The 7,232-nt window shown below is 51.1% G+C and overlaps 1 pseudogene; it reads left to right on the top strand.

Annotated features, from left to right (window-relative positions):
- The first annotated feature begins 2,064 nt into the window (after positions 1–2,064).
- On the top strand, positions 2,065–4,741 carry LOC101082203 (annotated as a pseudogene).
- The last annotated feature ends 2,491 nt before the right edge of the window (positions 4,742–7,232 follow it).

The following is a 7,232-nucleotide window of genomic DNA, read 5'->3' as shown; positions in this document are numbered from 1 at the left end:
GGACGAGGACAATAGATACGGCTGAGAAACAGGGACCTGTGCCAAGTATTCTTGAGGCTACGAGGTCATGTGCCACTTTTCTGCTAAGAGAGAGAGATATATATAAGGTCAAGGGAAACAGGAGTTTGGAGGTTGGGAAAGGCTGGGCATGGGCTAATAATAGGACGGATCACATGACACCTAAGTCACCTCGAAAGAGGCTTAGTTGGTGGAGGTGAATTAAAGTGCTCGGAATTAAGGACATTTCTTCAAATATCCCCTGATGTGTAAAAATAGACCCAAGGAAATAATGTGTGTGATGAAGGGGTATGGCGAGGTTAGCCTGACCTCCCTTCAGAGGGCTTTTGCGATTTGCAAAGCAGCACTGGCTACATAATTTGTGGGGCGCAGTGTGAAATGCCAACGTGGGGTCCCTTGTTTAAAAATCTTTAAATTAAACGGTGCCTGGGTGGCTCAGTCGGTTGAGCGTCCGACTTCGGCTCAGGTCACGATCTCACGGTTCCTGAGTTCAAGTCCCGCAACGGGCTCTCTGCTGTCAGTGCACGGGCCGCTTGGGATCCGCTGTCCGCCTGTGTCTCCGTCCCTCGCCCGCTTGTGCACTCTCTCTCTCAAAAATGAATAATAGGGGCGCCTGGGTGGCGCAGTCGGTTAAGCGTCCGACTTCAGCTAGGTCACGATCTCGCGGTCTGTGAGTTCGAGCCCCGCATCGGGCTCTGGGCTGATGGCTCAGAGCCTGGAGCCTGTTTCCGATTCTGTGTCTCCCTCTCTCTCTGCCCCTCCCCCGTTCACGCTCTGTCTCTCTCTGTCCCAAAAATAAATAAACGTTGAAAAAAAAATTTAAAAATGAATAATAAAAAAAAAACCATTTAATACAATCTTCAAGATGGTGATAACAAAGCATTAAACCACAGAAGCGCGGGGCCCTTCTGAGTGCGGAGGCCCTGAGCCACGATGCGGGCCTGTGCCCAAGACGCGGGCCCTGCTGGGAGAGGCCGGTGCCCGATTTCTCTAGAGCGCAGCAACAGTGAGTGAATCCGACAGTGACTTGCGGGGTGGCCCCAGGCAAAACGGTGCAGGGCCAGTCTGTTTAGGAGCTGGTTTCCAGCCCGTGCCCCTTCCTCCGCCCCCCAGGCCTCCTCCTACCTCAGTCACCCATGACTCTCTGGCTCTCTCCCCTGCTCCAGCCCCGCCCCTCAGGAAACCTGTGGGCAGGAGAGGATCCAGAAGGGTTCCAGACATTGAGGTGTAAATGATACTATTTGGAGTGCTCCCCCTGCGTGTTTGTATTTTTCCAGACGTTTAAGCCTCAGGCAAAGCGATGATGGAATTTCAGGTATTATCTGATTCATGGGAAAATTAATTTTTTTTTTTTTTTTTTTTAATAAGCTGGGAGGTTTGCCCAGAGCCCTTGAGATCACGCTGTGAGAGGCCTCCACTCACTCTGGCAGTCGGGAAGGCCTGTGGCTCTCTGCTGTCAGGAGCGTTTATCCTGGAGGGTGCAAGGGTCAGCCTCGTCTTTCGTGAACGGGGCTGGGAGGACCCTTCTCCAAAGGGTGGATGGTAGGACATGCTTAGACACTGTCCACAGGCTGGGAATTGTCTACAGGCTGAGTTGCATTTCGGTTATACACCTGTCGTCTGTCTCTCATCCACCCCACCCCTACCCCTCCGTGACCACTCAGCAATTCCAAAGGACACAGCTCACTTCTCAGCAGGCCTGCACTGTCCTTTCTCTGACACCCTCCGAATACCGGGGACACCCCCGAGGGGGCTGCCGGTGGCTCAGGGCCTTTGCCCCCCCCTACCCCCCAATAAGCACTTGATGCAGGGGAGGGCTCTTCTTGCTAGAAGGGTTGGACGCCCTCTGGACATCCCAAAGCAGGCGCTGCTCCCCTTCTCTCGGGCCTGCTGTGGATTGCTTGTCCTTCCCCCAGCTGAGTGTCAAAGGAAACGCCTTCTGTAACCACAAACCACCAGGGCCTCCCTCATTTCTCAGATGAACTTGGCTTCTAGGAAGTGGTTGTGGCCCACAAAGCCACGGCGTGAGCCCGGGAGAAGCTCATTTCAGTCACGCAAGGCCAGGGAGAAGCTCGGCCTCGCGCAGGAGGTTAATAATAGAGCCCATCCTAGAGGCCGTCCGGGAAAGCCTTTGGAATTTTCTGTCTTCAGATATGCCTCGGATGGAGCCATTCAGAAGCACTTTATTCTCTAGGCCCTTCTCTGTGGCAACCTGGCTCTAGAAGGAAGATGGTTTCAGTTCTGGTTTTGAAACCTCGGGGGCTAGGACTGTTTTAGGGTTTGAAGCCAAAACATATCGGGCAAATGAAAACCTCTCGCTCACCAGGAATCTTCACTCTTCGTTTTCAAACACATCAAAAGGTGTGTCAACAGCATTGACTGAAGGTCTATTCTGTGAAGAAGTGTGGACGGGGCACTGCGGGGAAATTTGCAGGACCGTGTATTAATAGCTCATTCATCCATCTTTAGCCATTTAATTCAATTTCGTGAATCAAACCAAATCAGAGCTACCCACTGAGCTTTACTAACCACAAACCCTGCCTTCGAGGGATGCCGGAAATACAGAGGTAGTAATGTATAAAAAGTCACTCCCGAGAGCCTCCCACCTGACGGAGGAAGCGGCAAAGGCAAAGGCACGAATAGATTCGGCCGGGGGAACTGTGATAAATGCAACAAGGGAAGCTGACCGGAGGTGTGCCAGGGATCCTGCAAAGGGACCTGTCCTGCTGAGTCGGAAAAATGACAAAATGCGGTTTTTGATTAGGAACTCATTACCGGACACTTTAGGTATTCAATAGGTACCTGCTGGGAACTGCTAAGTAAGGTGGGCATGGGTGCAGGCCTGGGAAGGCTGGTTTAAGAATTCACAGGCAGAAGCGACAGCGAGGCACAGGCACGGTGGGTGGCAGGTGCCACTCGCAGCCGGTCTGGTGAGTCTAGGGGGGCAGCCAGCCGTCCTGTTTCTTCATCCATCACCATCCTCTCCATCTAGTCATCCATCCGTGACGTCACGCTGGCAGTGAGGGACAAACCAGGGGGGACGACTGACATTGCAGAAGCAGTGAGTAGGAGCTAGAAAGCATTTGCAGAGTAGGAAGTGGGATCACAGGGGGGACCGGCGGAACGGGGGCCTGACGTTCGGTGGCAGATGGGGAAGGAGGCAGAGGTAGAACCCAAAGCCTGGGCCAGGGGCCAGAGACAGGGCAAGCGGATGAGGTGGCCGCGTGCAGGCCCCCCAGATGTGCTCACTGAGTCTCTGTGACGCAACCTCCAGAGGGGCATTTAGGCCAGGCACGAATTCTGTAGTAAGCACTACTTGTACGCACAGCCTTGTGCCGGGTGAGAGAAAGATCCAAGAGAAGTATATGAGGTGGTCTCTGTCCTGACAGAGCTTATAATCCAGCTGAGCAAAGGAGGAAGAATGGAAAAGAAACAAGTGGGTCGTGATACGAGAACAATTGTGAGAGCGTGCATGTAAAGTGTGAATGAGTCGTGGCAATGGGAAGAGGTTAACTGCAGTCTAGACTCACCTCATTGGTACGGAAGGGTGCCCGGTTGCGCTAGGAAGTCACGGGAAGCGTGCCCGGGAGGGGAGTTTTGAACAAGACCTCCAAGAGTGGCCGGTCGGACTCTTCTCCTCCGCAGGGCCGCGGCTGTGGTGATAGTCTATCCGACTCCATCCTTGTCGCCGCAGCGACACCCGCACTCACGGCTGCCATGACTGAGCAGATGACTCTGGGTGACGCCCTCAAGGGCCACACGGGCTGGGTGACTCAGATCGCCACCACTCCCCAGTTCCCGGACATGGTACTTACAGTCTGCCCCTCGAGATAAGACCGTCATCGCGCGGAAGCTGACCAGGGCTGAGAACAACTCTGGCATCCCACAGAGTGCTCTTAGGGGTCATGCCCACTCTGTTAGTGATGTGGTGGTCATCTCCTCAGCTGGCCAGTTTGCCCTCTCAGGCTCCTGGGAGCCTCCCGGCCCCCTCGTCTCTGGGATCTCACAATGGGTACCACCACACGCAGATTTGTAGGGCATACCAAGGATGTGCTGAGTGTGGCTTTTCCCTCTGACAACTGCCACATTGTTTCTGGCTCCTGAGATAGAACCATCAAGCTGGGGAATATTCTGGGTGCATGCAAATATACTGTCCGGGATGAGAGCCATTCGGAGCGGGTGTCTTGTGTCTGCTTTTCACCCCGTGGCAGCAATCCCATCATTGTCTCCTGCGGCCGGGACAAGCTGGTCCAGGTATGGGGCCTGGCTAACTTTAAGCTGAAGACCAATCACATCAGCCACACAGGCTGCCCGAACACTGTGACTGTCTCTCCATGGATCTCTCCGTGCTTCTGGAGGGAAGGATGGCCGGGCCATGTTGTGGGACCTCAACGAAGACAAGCACCTTTATACACTAGATGGTGGGGACATCATCAATGCCCTGTGCTTCAGTCTAATGGATACTGCCTCTGGGCTGCCACGGGCCCCAGCATCAAGATCTGGGACATGGAAGCCAAGGTCACTGTAGAGGCACTGAAGCAGGAAGTAATCAGAACTAGCAGCAAGGCAGAGTCACCCCAGTGTCCCTGTCTGGCCTGGTCTGCTGATGGCCAGACTCTGTTTGCTGGCTTCAACAGATAACCTGGTGTGAGTGCAACAGGTGACCATCAGCACCACTAGAAATATGTGGCAGAGCTTTAGAAGTAAAACATTGGTTCGCTAGAGAGAGAGAGAGAGAGAGAGAGAGAGAGAGAGAGGCTGGCCAGTCCGCTATGGGCAGGCAGGGGACCTCTGCCTCAGCCTGTAGGTTGCTATTAGCCCCAGCCACCTGTTGTCCTTGGTACGGGTGTGGTCTGAGCCAGTGGTGCTCTGGAGCTGGCTCGCACACGCTTGGGAGAGCCGACTTTGTGTATCTCTTCTCAACTTGCTTTCCCGTGACATCATGCGGGTAGCTTGAAATGGACCCAAACGGCACCGTTTACACCGCAGACATCCATAAATGCTTCTTACCTGGGAATTTCTTTCCCCCGGGATTTCTGACGTATCAGCCACGCTTTGCCCCTGACCCGTTTTCCCCTGGGAAAGGAGAGAACCAAATCACCACTTCCGGGGGGAGCATTTTCTACCTGGATCTAATTCAGATTTTATTTTTATCTCACATGCCAACACAGAGTTCGAGAGTTCATTTCCAAAAACAGGCACTTTTCATTCCCTGCCTAGAGGCTGTGCTGCTGGCACCAGGGAGCCGGAGATGAGTGTGACGCAGCGGCAAGGAAAAAGGGCACCGATCGACGGCAAAGTCAACCGCCAAGGGCTTTGACGGAGGTCCCTTAGGATGCCGGAGGAACGCGGGAGGAGGCTGGAGTGGATAGAGAGCCAGGAAGCGCTTTCCCAAGAAAGCACCGCTTGTCCTGACTCCTGAGAGGGAATACCAGGTGGAGAAACCATGCCAGCAAAAGCAAAGGGAGGCTTGAGGGCTTTCTGCTCTGTGCGCTGCCATTTGTAAGGTTGGAGCAACGCAGAGGAGCCCCAGGGGGTGCTGGGCAGGGAGTCAGAGGCCCCTGGTGGTGTTAAGAGCATGTGAACGTTCCTAACGGTGAAGGTCAGTCAGGGAGCAGGGGGCAGGGGGCAGGGTGTGGGGAAGCTGCAAGGACCAGAATAAGGAAAGGCCGGGGAGACTGGTCTGTTTCCCTACCCGTTCTCGCCTGGCTTCTATGAAGCCCTTTCAGGGCTTCTCACTAAGGTTTCTGGGGCTGGGAGGAAAGTCGGGGCTTCCCCGCTTCCTGCAGACATGGGGCAGATGCAGTTCTTCCAGGACTTCCCCAGCCAAGGCCTGACTTCTCAGATCTACAGTAGCTGAGCCTTCCTGGCGCCCGTGACCACCTGTTCTTATGGCGATGTCCACCGCCTTCTTTCTTTTACTTAGCGCCATGCTTTTCAGATTCACAAGAGTTGCTACCTAACAGTGATCATTTTGCCTTTATTATTGCGGAGGAGTGTTCTACCATACGGTTGTACCACGTTTTGTTTATACATTCACTGAATGAAGGACGTGTGGCATGTGTCTAATTTGGGGGAATTATGAATGCAGCTACTCTGGACGTTGGTGCACAAGTCATTATGTCAATATACATTTTCAGTTCTCTAGAGTAAATACCCAGAGTGGGATGTCCGGGTCGAATGGTAAGTGTACGTTTAACTCTAAAAAAACTGTCCAACTGTTTTCCAGAGTCGCTGTACCAGTTTGCACTCCCACCCGCAGGTACGTGAGAGTTTCAGTTGCTCCCCGTCCTCAACAGCCAGCCCTTGATATTGTCAGTGTATTTTTACTTTAGCTATTCTGATAAGTGTGTAGGGATATCTCGTTGTGATTTCAATTTGCATTTTCCTCATAGCTCATGATGCTGGGCATCTTTTATTGGCCGTCCTTATATATCCTCTTCGGTGATCTATCCAAATATTTTTCTCACTTTTTTAACTGGGTTGTTTGGCTTCTTATTGTTGAGTTTTGAGTATTCTTTAGATATTGTGGGAACAGGTCCATGGTTGGAATTGTGACTTGCAATCACAGTATTTGCAAGTATTTTCTCTCAGTCTGTAGCCTTTTCATTTTCAGAGCAAAAGTTTCTAATTTTGATAGGCTTCAATCTATATGTGTGTCTTTTATGGAATATGCTTTTGGTGTCATGTCTGAGAGCTCTTTGCATAATCCAGGTCATTATGATTTTCTCCTATGTTTTTTTTTCCTAAAAGTTTTACATTTTACACTTAGATCTATGATTTATTTTCAGTTAATTTTTGTATAAGGTTTGAGGTATGAGGCAGGGTTTATTGTTTTGCATATGGATGGCCAATTGTTTCAAAATCATTTGTTAAAAAAACTCTCTTTTCTTCGCTGAATGGCTTTTGCGTGGCTGCCAAAGATTAAATGCACATTTTTATGCGTCTATTTTTGGAGTTTATTATGTTCCCCTGATCTATTTTCCTACCTCTTCACCAATACCATACTGTTTTTGAGTCCTGTAACTTTATAGTAAGTTTTAACATCATGTAGTTAGATTCCTCTAACCTATTCTTTTCAAAGTTACTTTGGATGTTCTGAGTCCTTTGCATTTCTATATGAACTTGAAATCTTCTCATTAATATATGCAAAAAGGCCTACTGAGATTTTGGTTTGTATTGCACTAAAGCCATACATAGATTTAGGGAGAATT

This window comes from Felis catus, chromosome F1 (assembly GCF_018350175.1).
Source record: "Felis catus isolate Fca126 chromosome F1, F.catus_Fca126_mat1.0, whole genome shotgun sequence".
NCBI classification, from domain to species: Eukaryota; Metazoa; Chordata; class Mammalia; order Carnivora; family Felidae; genus Felis; species Felis catus.
The sequence above is the reverse complement of the archived record's forward strand: the minus strand, read 5'-3'. Positions and strand labels throughout refer to the sequence as shown.